Consider the following 12,392-nt stretch of genomic DNA (forward strand, 5'->3'; position numbering starts at 1 on the left):
ATTATATTTAGCTAAACATCATTGCTGAGGGGCACAAGCAGGCCTTCTGAAATACAAATAAAAAAAAAAAAAAAATGAAAAAAAAAAAAAACACAACAAAAACTAATGCATCCTTGATGCACTAGGGACATCAAGGATCAAAGGGGCAGGGGCTCAAGCCCTCTTTGTTCCCCCTCTGCACGCACCATTGTCTCAATCTCAATACACTCTGGTCTTGGTCTTGCATGGTCTCCTGTTAGGTAGTTTTGACTACTACCCAATCTCTTACATATATGTTACAGTCACCTTTTGATATAATTATAGCTCCCTCACATAACAAAGATCCAAAATAGTCTCACAGAAAAATTTTATATGCTAGTTAATTTAAAACACCTGCAATAGTCCCTGGTCTCTCAGTGTGGGTCAATAAGCTGCACGATCATGGGAAAGACTGCTGAACTTCTGGCCAGATGTCCAGAAGACAGTCACTACCACAGTCCACATTTACGGGAAGCCACACAAAGGCTTTGCTGAAAAAATTGCTTGCAACAGAGAGCTGAATCCAAGTGAATTTGTAGAGTGGAAGAAAAAAGTGTGATAGAAAAAAAATGCACCAAAAAATGCATCTGAACATTATGAACAGAAACCATGGTAACTACAATTCTAAATTATATTGCTATTCTTTTTAAGGAGACAACTGCCATCTTGGACTTTAAGGTCATAGTTGGTGAAGAACTGCTAACAAAATTCTTACTTCAGTGAAAATTCCACTTTAATTTTTTGATTTTAGAGTAAATCAAATTCCCATTAAAACACTGGTGGACTCAAAGTGTAATTGGAGACAGTAGACACAGTTCCTCCTTCCATCAATTCTCAACTAAACCCCCTTATTATGGGGAACAGCTATCTACAGCAGTTAATGGACAAGAGAAGGAGTACTCCCTGGACAGGCTGTCAGACTATCACATGGCAACACAGGGACACACAGAACAAACAACCCTCAGACATATCTAGGTACAAATTAGAAATTTGGATACTTTAGGAAAGAGTCAATACATGCAGAGAGAACATGCAAATTCCCAGAAAGACCAATGGCCAGGATTCAAATCCTGGCCGTTTCTTCTGTAAAGCAAGTTTTGTCATCTTTGCCATTGTGCAGCCCATCCATCCACTATACTCACTTAATCCAGGTTAGAGTGAATTTATTATTTATGAGTTGTTTTATCCTATTTTCAGGTTTTGCTTGTTGATATTTTAAGTAAATGTAAAAAATGTGAAAATATAGTTAAATATATAAATGAGTGAAAATCTGGAAATAGTCAAAGAGGAAAATCAATTAATTATGTGTGTATGTTGACAAGCCGCAATGTGCGTCATGTGAAATAATGGGATTTCTTATATTTCTTTAAATATTTAATCACATATTGATTTTTCCTGAGCAAATATATGGACATTCGATAGATATGTGACACCTCCCCAGCTCAGTGTTATAATGTTGATTTCAAAAGCTGCAAACACTCTGTGTAACTGCTGTTGGTTCAACTACTTGTGTTACCCCTGAGAGTCGTTCACACCTAATGCACTGTTCAGAAATGTAATCTCCTCAAATTTATGTGGCAGATAATTTGTGATCCTCAACTAAAGTTCCTCACACTTAGCAAGGCATAACTGAAGTGAAGGGCTAAAGATGGAAGCTAAACTTCACAATGGTTTCCCTAAGGACATTTACCCAGGGGTCTATGGAGTATGGGACCGGATGAGGAGATGAGAAAATGGGAGGAAGTGTTGGCCATCTAACAATGCCAGACTCCTCTGGGGAGAGGTGCAAAGGTCAAGGTGATGAGGTCAAAAATTACTAATGGAAACAAGTACAAAAACCAGAAGTCTTAACCCAAAATAAGTGAATTTTGAAAAATAGGGACAAAACAATGCGATAACTTTTTACATTTCTTTGAATGATTTCTGACGTTATTGTACAGTTTGATAAGTAGGGTAAATTGGAATGTAGGAATGACATTTGTTGTGAATTGGGACTATATAAATAAACCGAAATGACAAAAATTGAGTCCATGAACCAACTTCAGAAGTCGGATCCCCCATGACTTTCATGAATCGAAGCGCTGGCTGATCGATATGCCTCTTGGGTGGGATTTTAACTGTTTGTTTCAGATCATCACTGTGTGTTAGGATTTTAGTTGGTGTGGGTGTTCTTGTAATAGACGATCTTCGTGGGAGCGCATCTGAAGCGCACCTGAAGCGGATCTCCTACAATGGGCGGCAGGATTCTTAAGGAGCAGTGGCGCAACCAGTCATCGCTCGATGGTCCCACTTGTTGGTCAGAGTCAAACCTCAAGTCTTGTTAAGTCTCAGGTCCACAGAAGATCTAGTAAGCTTTGTGTGTTCTCCCACAGATTGGAGACGTCTCGATGGATCCTGCCAGGAATTGCATCTGCCCTACTGCCAAGCTGACTACGGATCGACCGGAAACATCTGCCTGCTGCCTCGGCCCCTAAAACCTCGCCGGACCTCCACACCAACACTTCCTACCACCTCCCTCAGCAACTCTCCTTCCCCGACGACCCGTAAGCCTTCTCGTTCCCTCCTCTGCCACGATCCCGCCGTCCTTTTCCTTTCTAAACCTCTCCCCTCTCCGAGCAGCACCCGAGCCGACCCTCTGTTTTCCAGCTCAGAGGACAACCCGGACTCACCACCCATACAGAACTGTAAAATAAATCTTTTTGAACTTTAATCCTCATGGCTTGTTGTTTGAGGCCTGCATGTGGGTAAAAAAACTAAAATCCAACATGACACTGTGGGGAGAAATAATCCAGGTTCTCTCTTACTGGCTGCATTTATCTTTTCTGAAAGTGGTGAAATACCATCTTTGCTAACGTTGCTTAGTGCAGGCAGGAAGTAGGAGAGTTTTTAGGCAGAGAATATACCTGTAAAGATGAGACTACTACTGCAAAACCAACTTAAATGCAATGAACTGTAATTCCTATTTAGATCTGCTGAACTTGAATATCTTGTTAAAAATAGTTTGAAATCCAGGGTGGCCATTTTATGATCCAATTAATTTTAGCACGCCAAAATTTGATGTCTGCAGGCAGACAGGGTATAACTATAGTGTTGAAAACAATCTAGTTCAGTCTAATTCTTGGGTATCCTAACCTCTGTAATATGTTTTTTCATGAGCTTGAATGCTTACATGAATTTTGGTCAGAGTTATCAACCTTTTTATTTGCTATTTCAGATTTGATATTTGTCACTTAATTAGAGTTAAGGTACAAACTCTCCAAAAAGAGTTAAATGGAGAGTTTAACTCTTTCTGGTGTGGACCCTCACTTTAAAAATGTTTAAATCAAGTCTGACAGAATTCATCTGGGCCTGCTGGATTTGCTGTGTATTTTTCCAACAGTTAGTGTGTGTGCTGACCACATGACTGCCATAAGAGAAGACTTTTGTCTGGTGCAATGGACTATCCAGGGTGACCCCACCTCTCGCCCATTGACAAATGGATATAAGCTGGTGCTTATCTCCAGCTGACCCTAAAGGTATAAGGGTGTAAAAAATGGATGGATGGATGGATCTCTTTCCTGTCAATTCACTATCAACTAAAGGCCACTAGAGCCAATAAAACCTTTAATCCCCAAATTCACTTTAAAAAACATTCAATGCTACATGAATCTACAAAAACCCCAACACAAGTTGCAGTTTGAATCTACTTGTACTTCAAAACAGGAACAACATCAAACAACACTGACAGTAATATCCAATAAAGGTCAAAAGATATGGTAATCTGCCATGTTTTCTTTCCCACATTTCAGAAAACTGCTTGCCATAGGGACTATAATAATCCAAGTACTTAATTGGAAGAACATAAAACAAATCCTCTCATTGACTCAGTATGCATTTAAATGTTTGTCATAATAAAGAGTGTCTAATCTGCCAGGGAAAATAAAAGGAGGAATATTCATCACCTCAAGTGTCATGCAAAAGTCCCATCAATGTTAAAAATTGTAGGTTGGATTTATGTACAGACGTTGTAGAGGAATTTGTGGTACTGAAGGTGAAGTGTCGTTTGAAAGTTCAACGAAAGCTGCCATGGATGCTCTTGTGTGCCATGGATGACCAGGGATGATCTTGGGATCACTGATGGTGAAGTGTCTTTGGTGCTGCTCTTGTTTTCACCAACATACAGGAGGAAGGGTTGTCCTGGTTCCACACCAATGAGGAAGGCTCCAACACTGGCTCCCATCTTTGACAAAATGCTAAGAATAATAATAATTGTTAATTATATATAGCAAAGAGCAAACTTTTACACAAGAAGTAGGATCATTAGAATAACCACATAACTGCACATATCTGACAACATGGTCCACACCTCGACGTCAGCTGTTTTGGCATTCATCCAGTGGCCTTTAGGTGCAGGAACAAAAAGCAAATGTTTTCAGTGTCAAAATCAAATTTCTTTCATGCTCGATGCTAGAACAGAAAATAATGTGCTGTCTGATGTTGAAATCATCACAGTTTTGTGCTTCTTTCAAAGTGGGGTGATGAAGTCCCTCTTTGAGTACTGAAATAAGAAATTTCTTTGATTTTCCTACAGATTACTGCATCAGCTTCCAAAGCTCTGGATTCAGAAAGGATTTTGGTTGTAGTGACATTAAAAAGCAGTGAGAGGGTTTGGCTAAATGTGACAATGTTATTAATACGGAGTCCAGAAGAGAAGCAGCAATTCCCTCCAAGGAGACTGTGATGTAAAATCTTATAAAACTGTGTTGAATCACAATTATTTACCATAAGTGAAACACTAAAACTGCCAAATATTGAGCATTAGGAATGATCTATACTTATATATTGTTCAGTTTTAGCTATTTTTGTCAAATTGATCTAAAAATAATGTTTTCTTGTGTGTTGCATCATCTGTCTTTTGAACTGCAGGCTGGAAGTTCTCAGGAACTGAAGTAATCACCTGTTGTGGTTTCAACAATGCAATGCAATTTCAGTTCCCCAGCACAGGAAATCCTATTTCTTTCTCTCTTTTTTGGTAAAAGTTCTTACAACATTAGCTGCTACAACGTTTTACTAAGAATGAAATGGCGACTAAGTCCTGTACAATTCTTTGCTAGATGGACAGCTTTATTCAACATCTAATGAAGTTTATCCAAGTCTTTACTTTTTGCATTTGTCCGTATCATCTGACAATATTCCAGCTAGGAGATAAAACTTCTTACTACAGTGACAGGCAGGAAGACAAAAGAAAAACAAGGTGACAGGCAGAAATCCAGCAAAGGACATACAGCAGCATCTAATCAAAAAGTAAATAATGTTAACAATTTTAATTAAAAGCTTGTACAAAGAGAACGGCACTAACTTGATTAAAAGCAGTTCTTTGTACTAGAGTTTGCTTTGTACAGAGGGTCTGGGCTCTTGGCTGCTGAGAAACCATTGCTTTATTGAGGCAAGATTGTGTTGAGGTTTTAAATTTTACCCAACTGCTAACATTTTGCGAGTGATGTATGTAAAGGCTCAATTCAAAGGTATGAAGCTCATTAGAAATCCCTTGCACAGTAAGCAACCGTCCTTCTCTGAAAATAAAGAAGTGCTGATCCGAACGAGGCGACTGTTAGTTACTTTAATATTTGGAAGTGTGACCAACATGAAATGAACAGCTTCATTTATCACCATGACCAAATGACGACTCAATTTGACATTTTGAAAGAAAAAATTACTCAGTGGAAACACACCAATTTCATTTTTCCATAAATGGTTTTCTCAGTAGCAGGTTGTTTTTGTAGGCTGTATCAAAATTATTTATTTTGTAAAACTGCAATGGAAACACTTTTTTTTTCACATCACACAAGTCACATGATCAACACCCTGATGACAGGTGCAAACCACAAAGAAAAACATAACAGGAAGTGGTAAAAGGTTCCTGGTGTAACATTTTTTTAATAACGACTAAACAAACGTATTCATGTGATTTTAATTGCTTTTCTTATTTAAAGGAAACACTGCAATTGTCAAATTGTGCTTGTTCGACATTAGCGGAATATTGGCAAAGTTTTGTCCACATTTGTAACTGGAGCACAACTGCTGTTGATGTCTGAATTCTGGACTCCGGAGATCTGCTTCATCCATGTCTTCTCCATGCTTTGTCTGCATGGAGAACATCTACCCAGAGTCCTGTCCCTCTCTCCACTGCTCTTCCGTCAGCCCTTCGTGTAACCGCTCCCTGGGTTTCTGCCTGTTCTTCTGCTCTACCCACCTGTCTGTCCGCATTATGATGCGTCACTGCTTCCCAACTCTGGTATGAAGGAAAGCTCATTGGTTCACCAAACACTGAACTTCTGTCAATCTCGGCTCTGTGTATGGATCCTGCTTACCCCTGGAACTCTCATCATCTTTACATGAGTAAGACCATGGATGTTTGAATTTTATTTCTCCCAAAATGATAATAAGTTAAAAAACTTCATTTTGTGTTTACTATTGTGTTTGAACAATATTTAAATTAGCTTGATGTTCCAAATCACTTAAGTGTGACAAACATGCCATAAAGTAGGAAATGAACCTTGGAGATGTTTATCATTTCAGATAGAAACCTACTTAAGGTTACTTTACAGTAACACTTAAAATTACATATGCAACCTTATAAAACACAAAAAGCCCTGCTTAATGAGAAATTGCTATTTACTATACTCCTACATTAGCAGAGCACTCATACAAGAAACCTCATTGAAACTCACAACACAGTGGTCAAGGCAAGACTAGTTTCCATCACAACAGAGACCTAAAGTGGAAAAGTAGAAAACTACTCATTCAGAGTTGATGTTTCAACCTCCAGGCCCTCCAAATGGGCTGGATCGCTAAGCCTCGTACTGCATGCTCTGCACTTACAATATTCTGCTTTATTAAACCAAGGCAATATTAAAAAGCAATAAAACTTCCCTCATCAGATGATCAGATGATGAGGGAAACACGTCAGTCCTTGGCGTGTTTCAGCCAAAACACGCCAAGGACTGAATAACCAGAAATGCAAGCTAAGCTTTTATTATATTCTGTTTATTTTGCCAGTATTTTACTAATCATTAAGCAAATGTTGCAATAAAATAAATTTATAAAAGACAATGCCACCTCTCAATGGTGTTTTATACACATTTTATTGTTTAGGGGAGGGATGGGGTAATATGTAAAATGTATTCTTTTTTAATCTTTTTACCATTTTACAATATTATTCCCTCATCAAAAATATAATAACATATGAATTGCTACTTTGATTCTTTCATGCATGTTTGAGAAATCCTTGGAGCCATTATAGTGCTTGACTGGCCAGCCAACTTGAGAATCTACAAGTTTATTATCAAGCGGAAAATGAGGGGCACCAGACTCAACAACAAAGAAGACCTGACAGTAAGTGTCAAGGAAATCTGGGTTTCCATAGCTGCCAGGCATTGCCACAGGCTGATTGCTTCAATGCCTCGTCGCATCAAGGCAGTGATTACAACAAAGGAATTCCCACTGACATAATGTTTTTAAAGTACCATATTTCGATTAATTTTTTTTCTGCAAATCTGAGAAGTAGTTTGGGCTGATTTCTCCAAAGTATTCAAACTTTTTGAATTTCAGTTTTACAAAAATATTGAAATTTTTGTAAAACTGTCAGCATGTGCCTGGAAAATACATAATGTTGCCCTTTTAAGCACTTTCTGATTTTTGGTTTATGAAAACTTGCTATATATAAGGTTTACTTGCTTACATCTGCTTCTTCACTGCAAATGTTATTTTCTTTTTGGAAAAATTCAAGTTGGGTTAAAGTTTTTTAACTGTGGACACACCTAAAAGGAGCACATAATGTTTTTTGATGATTGGAAGGAAGACTCCCAAATGGTCCCCCTAACTGGTGAGTGATTTGGTGAGTCCAAATTGTCCCATAATAAAACGGCTTCATCTCATACTCAAAAAAATTGGAACCAAGAACACAAATTACTTTGAATTGTAGTTATGAGATGTAGTTATGAGATGGTGAAGGGCATCTGTAACCAAAACTTACTTCCATCGTTCCTGAAGAAGAAACATGTTTGGGCAAAAGCGCATTTTTCTTTGTTTTCCCATACAAATAAATTATTTTCCATAATTCCTTTAAATTTATGATTCACAACAAAATAACATCCATGTTTGAATGGTAGGCGCACAGTTTATATAAGTAATTTGCTACGGCAAAACTAATTCATGTTAATAAAAAATCTGACTCTTAATAAAAAATAATTCTTTATATCAACCAGAGTGTTAGCAGCTATACAGCTCACTGAATCACCTTCACCTTCTAACAGATAACATCAGAGTTGAATTAACAGATTAATGCGATATAAGGAATCAATGAAGCTTTACTCTGCTAATGTTCTTTCAGCATTAGATTAGCCATGTAACCAACTGATCAGTCATGTGTCAAGCATAAAGCATTAAGCTTATATCATACTCCCTCTTATTGTCCTGAGTTATCACTGCAGCAGATTTAAAACAGACATCAATTACTTAACTGTGAACCTGCATAAATACAAACTCATCAACTGCCATTTTTGATCAATATTTGATCCCAGTAATGGTAATTTGGTTTAATTTCTTCTTTTCATGTGGAATTTATGGATTTATTTTGATGAGAACTGTGCAAGTTGTTAAAGTAATGTTTGGCTGTTGATAGGAGCTTTTAGGAAGAGGCAAGTTATTAATAGCCAAACAGATGTCTACTCCAGCTTACAATTAGCGTATGAGTCAAGAAATTAAATTCTTAAAAGCTTTTTTTTTTCATCTAAAATCTGTGAAAGTCACTTTGCTCCAATCCTTTTGCATCAAATAAGCAAAGGACTGAACTAGGCGTGATACATTTACAGTTTAATTGGCCTTGACACTTTATTATATTTTCTTCCCACTTCACCAAAGCCCCAGGGAGCTCAGGCCCCCGCTGGTGCCTCAATGGTGAAACTTGAGCTCAATCAAGACAATAGACTGTTCCAATAAGGACCTTCTGATTGTACCATGTCAGAGATTTTGCCTCCAAGTAAACATTAAGAGTGGAAGAGATGACCTCAGAAAGTCCAATATGTCGCCCTTACATGATCATTAACTTTGACAGGGCCACCAGTAATCACGTCCTTCTTTGATGGCATAGTAACTGATAACAGAGCCAATGGAAGCTAGAGCTGAGGGAGGGTTTGGACATTTTCTCCAGTTTTCTGATATTAATGACTGATTCTATATCAGCATACCATTGATTCATAATAATAGATCTAACTGCAAGCCATAATAGATATTAAGGCTATTCATAGGTCTGTGCTAAGCTTCATTATACAGCCACAGTAATGCTGGGACATTTTTTTTATTCGTTCCATGATCTCAGACCTTGTTTAGACTTATTAGGTTATTTTTTGTGAAGCAATTGTTACTAAAATTTATCTTACTTCTTGCAGAAAAATCTCACATCAATGGGAAAGGTTGTAGTAACAAGAGGCTTTGTTTAGCTTATTTTAGCCATTTAAACATCAAATTAATGCAGTCACTAACTTAAGTTTTATTACAAACCAAGTGACAGTTAAGCTAGGGATAGAACCCTCATTAGCCAGAGAGAATATAGCAACAACAATAGTGTTAAGGTTTAGATCAAAAATTTTAAAAAGTGTGTGATCTCTGGTTTATAGTCAAAGCAACTAGACTCAATTTGAATCCAGAGACATAAAAATAACAGTTCTTCCACATATCCCTGTCCTGTCAACAGTTTTTAATAACATCTGTGTTTATTTTAATTGAGTGCTCCAAGCCTGAGGAAATTTGCATCAAGTTATGCTGCAAAATATGTATGAAAAAAAATTGTTCTAATTTTTTAGAACAAAACAATTTTCTTGTTCAGTATCTTGAAGAGATTAAATTTCTGTACTCTATTGTGCAGCAATAGAGTTCACATTAGAGTGCAAATTTCTTTCTGCCTTCCATTCATATAACTATTACTCCTCCAGCTTTTTTATTTTATTTTATATAAATGTCTGCCAGTATCATGATTATCCTATTGTTCCTGCCAAACCTTAAGGATTTTATTTTGAATAATAGATTTCCCCTCACTTTTGCTGAAATACTTAAGTTAATAATATCTGATTTCAGGGCCTATTTAGCTGATATATCGACTTCTTAATTTCCTTCTACACTTACATGAACAGGAATCCAGACAAATTGAACAAAACATTTCTTATTATGTAGTTGAACTAATAACTAGGGCAGGTGTAGCAAGCCCAGTATTTCCTTCTTAAATGACTGCATGTCGATTACATTGCTGAGTTCTGTCAATTAGAGAGTTTTCTTTTGTGTATTGTATTGTTTGTTTTTTTCTTTAAAGTAACCTTTTGAGTGGTCTTATATTACAAGGTTTATTTTGTAGACCATTTAATTATGTAGAGGAGTTTATAAATTAGATTAATGATCTTAGTCTTGTTTCTGTTTTGACATCATTGTGGTTTAATCCAATCCAATGCATGTGTGTTGCCAATTGACTATGAGAACAATGAGTTCTCAGATGCTCAAGATGATTGTCAGAGGCAAAAATAAAATGTAAAAATCTTTATCAGAAGAATCTGGAACCAGTGGCTGATGCTATTTTTGGTGCACCTTTCTGACCTTTGACCACACTACTTCACCAGATGTTGACTCCTGTGTTACTCGATGAAGATCAGTATTCAACAGGCCAGTTGTTGAATGTTTAGGGCTGCAGGGAGGTAAAGGTAAAGTGTATCGCCTGATCTGGCGGGGAGAATGCAGTGTAGATCTGCTTCCTACTCCTCATTCTAAGTGGGCAAACGTAGAATGAGTCACTCTAAAACTTTCTTCTTCTACTACACTCCAATTTGTATTATTTCTAGCTATTTCAACAATTAACCTTAGTTATTTTTCTCTCTCCACAGAAGCTAAATCTGGTCTGGCATTCTGCTACCAACAACAAAACATTCAGTAAATTAATATATCCCAATCACTTCAAGATGGCATAATGACAACATAATCAATCAACTTGTTTGTCAGTGGCCAAAATGTTATGACAAACTAGTTATAAATCTATGTCTAAATTTAAATTAACAATCTTAAATTTATACATAGTTTATATATATTTATACACAACCACAACACACAAGTTTTCCTCGTGTGTTGTGGTTGTGGTGTGGGAGAAATGCAGTTACCAATTGGCGAAGAACAAACTGCCCACATCTTGAACATGCTGGCTCAGCTGGTTCTCTACTTTCCAATTAGGCCTGTAGAAGCGGAAACAAAAGCCAATCTGCAAGTGGCTGGTGACAGGGAGTTAAATGTTACATGGAAACAAGATGGCTCCTTTCAGGATGTACATTCTTCCATTGCCCTGCAGGGAGCAGAGGACATGAATCTAATGCACAAGATCCAATACATTCAAATATTACGTAACAATAGCATGCAGACAAGTGCAGCCATAATTCAGTGCTTTGTAAATGGTTTGGTTTTCCTGCAAAGTACAGGCTGTTCTATGGAGAAAAGACACTAACAAAGCGTTGTCTACATAAATTCTATGTGTTTTTCCCAAGAATGTGATACAGTAGGAGAGGCAGCAAATATATCTGTTTTCGATTTTGGATTTACTCCTGAGACAGTGGAAGTGGGGTCAGTCCTCTGGAGGAAGATTTTAGCTCTCTACTCATCTAAAGCTTAGCTGAACAACTGCACAGAAAAGAAAGCAGCAAGGGAACACAAACAGAGCCAGGCTTTGCCAGCTGTCATGATTATGACTTTGGCAGGAAGCATGTAAGGAGAGAGGACAGAAGACGACAGCATGATTCAGAACAGAGAGTGGGGAAGGATGAGTAAGAAATCAACAGCTGAGGAATGGAGAAAAATAAAGGGTTAATAAAGTTTGCGACCTTGTTGTGTGAATCACTATTAGTGAGTGTGCAACAAAAGAAAATTATGAACAGCTTGAGATTAATAGATTTACCCATATTGTAATTAATGACTTCAAACAAATAAGATGAATAATCAGTTGCTGCTGTTGTCATGAAAACAAAAAGGAACCCGGATATTCAAAATAGCTACTCAAATATACTAATTACTCTTTTAAAACAATGAGATCACTTTAAGTTGTGTCCACCTGTGAAACAAATTGAAAGTTTGAACTTGGATCAAGTTACAAAACCATCTAAAACAATATTTATTGGAATAAAAGATTTTATCTGGAAATTTGGTTTGGCATCTATCTAGTTTATCATCATAATTTTCCTCAATCAAGATTTAATTTCAAACCTACTCAGTTCAATTCATTGTTCTTCATTTTAGGATGCTACATTAAAAAAGTAATTTGAATCCTTCAGATAGATTCTAAGTCAATTATATCCCAAACTGATCCTCAA

The sequence above is a fragment of the Poeciliopsis prolifica genome, unplaced genomic scaffold (assembly GCF_027474105.1).
Source record: "Poeciliopsis prolifica strain line A6 unplaced genomic scaffold, Auburn_PproV2 SCAFFOLD022, whole genome shotgun sequence".
Classification (NCBI taxonomy): domain Eukaryota; kingdom Metazoa; phylum Chordata; class Actinopteri; order Cyprinodontiformes; family Poeciliidae; genus Poeciliopsis; species Poeciliopsis prolifica.